The 2439-nt window shown below is 48.8% G+C and overlaps 1 pseudogene; it reads right to left on the bottom strand.

Moving 5' to 3' along the window:
* Nucleotides 1-1672: 1672 nt before the first annotated feature.
* LOC142685928 (U2 spliceosomal RNA) lies at nucleotides 1673-1847 on the bottom strand (annotated as a pseudogene).
* Nucleotides 1848-2439: the final 592 nt, after the last annotated feature.

The raw sequence follows: 2439 nt of genomic DNA, 5'->3' as shown, positions 1-2439 counted from the left end.
ACCGCCAGTAGTTCTTCCAAGATCGTGTTGACCAAAAATTTCACGCCACGTGGACCGCCTCCACCCTCTGCCACGATAAATCGGGCAGAGTTCTTTAGCCGGGCATACACCGGCACCGCATCTGGCTCGCCTGCCATTTCCGTGGCCAGGCCGAACCGCACAGCAAAATGCTGCGCCCTATGGGGTCCTGAGACGTACCAAAGGGCTGGGGGGGGGATCGCAACTCGTTGCTCAGGACTAAGCCTCTCTCCCAAATAGCAGCACGGGGGTGAAGTCCAGGCGAACCTGGACGATCCCCCGAGGCCGAGAGAGAGGGTACCTGAGCACCTTCTGACTAAAAACCTCCTGTATAAATACACTTGGTCTTAGCCAAAAGGCCGAGAAGCGATAACCCGAATGGGCCTGGCGTTGACCGAGCCTGCCTAATACTGCTGTTCACCCCTTGCAGCGATTCAGCCTACTTCTAGGCAATTCCATGGGGCCCTGCAGGCTCACACACATTTACAGCTACTAAGCGGGAGGTGAATAAAGGCCGGAGAGGAAGCTACACAGGATTTGTTTCTTTTGCTTGCACCACAATGCAGTGCTGAAAGAGGAGGAATCTACATAAAAACGCCTTCTTGGCAACGCCCAAATGCCCTCCTGCCGTGCAAATACTGGCAGCAGCAGCAGCAGCAGTAAGTGCATGCCCACAGCCACCCCTTGTTCCTTCACAACTTGTATTAGCTTTAATCCAGTCCAGTGCTGCCTGCTGAGCAGCACTGACCAACACTGCCTGGGCCCAGGCTTTTATCTATCTCTGAGGCCCCATTATGATGTCAGAAAGCTGGCTCTGGAATCCTGAGGGCTCCACTATGACACGTGCAAAGTTCCGTCTGAACTTTATATAAGACGGTGAGGCTCAGTCAGTCACTCAGTGTTGCCTGAGAGGGCAACACTGCAACAGCCGGCCGCCAGGCTGTCTTTTTTTTGCACATTTATTTGCCTCCAGGAGGCCACAAGAGGGAGACAAGGGACTGCAAAATGGAAAATAAGCATCCACCAACTTTACAGACAACTTCTCCTTGCTCCTACAACCTCCATCCTTGCACAGTTTGTTATTCTTCCAGGTAACAAAGTAACAAATCCAAATTGCTGCTCTCTTTGTAGGCAAGCAAGGGTTTGTTGCAACTGCAATTCTTACTTCTTCTTGAAATGTAGGGACGACAGTACATTCCATCACATCCATCTAGTGTACACAGGTAGGTCCATTGTGGCGGGTAGGCGGCTGGCTGCTTTAATGGCTGTTTGCTGTTCCCCTACTCCACTCCACTCCACTATTTGACTGTGGTGCTGCATCAATCAGTGGCTGGCTCAGGTGCAGCTCTTTAACTTACCTAGGAGGGAGGGCGGAGAGAAGACAAGGAAGGTGAATGAGCTGTTCCAATGTGAAATGCCGGAAACACAGAAACACAGAAGACACACACACACACACACACACACAACAAGAGGTGGCAATGTATTAATTAATTGCATTTAATAAATGAGCTCATTATCACACATGACTGTACAAATGCATTGTCCAACAGGTGTTGAAATAATGGGATTAAAAGGGGAGATCCCATCAGAAAGACAAAAACAATAGCAAACACAAATAGCACTTTTGGAATCTGATTTTAGTCAACACATAAGGGAAGGGTGCACCGGTCCTGGAAATACTGCAATACCAGGTCAATGCGTGGAGTGGACAGAGCAAGCTCTATTTCCATCTCCCTGTTCTAAAAATCCATTTAATATATGGTCCCCAGATAGGGGACGTATCAGATATTAAACTGATAAGAACAGATTTTTTGATTGAAAAAAGCTTTATTGACAATCAATCGTCATCATACAAACATTACTGCGACGCAGCGCGAGCCATGAAGCAGCAAATAATAAATAATAACAGTCGTCAAACATAACATGACAGTATAATACACAGTACAGGCTAGCCTATGCTATACATTACACCACATGCTACACTAACATTCTTGCATTCACTAAAGCCAAACAACAAAGCATTACAGACAAGTGATGGGATAGGGGAGTGGGTAGGAGGGGATAGGGAAGCGGGAAATCACAGGCCCGAAGCTTTATTGAAAGACAACACACAAGAAGGGAGAGTGGGGGGAAGGGGAGTATCAGTCCTCTTCCTCATCGACGTCCGGGCTGTCCCAGGTGGAATAGTCTCTGAGCAGGCTGTGGATCAGCCTGCGGCAGTCCTGGACGGACACACTCTCTCTCCGCAAAATCAGACGATTCCTGGCGAACCATATAGCGTCCTTAAAACAGTTCATAAGGCGCCAGGCTTCCTGGATTGCTCCATCCGTGGTATTCCCAGGAAATAGTCCATAAAGTACCGAGCGGTACGACAGTCCGTTCCTGGGAACTGAGTCCTTGAGTTCGTGTTCCAAGGCTTTC

Source organism: Rhinoderma darwinii, assembly GCF_050947455.1.
Source record: "Rhinoderma darwinii isolate aRhiDar2 chromosome 5 unlocalized genomic scaffold, aRhiDar2.hap1 SUPER_5_unloc_16, whole genome shotgun sequence".
Taxonomy (NCBI): Eukaryota; Metazoa; Chordata; class Amphibia; order Anura; family Rhinodermatidae; genus Rhinoderma; species Rhinoderma darwinii.
The sequence above is the reverse complement of the archived record's forward strand: the minus strand, read 5'-3'. Positions and strand labels throughout refer to the sequence as shown.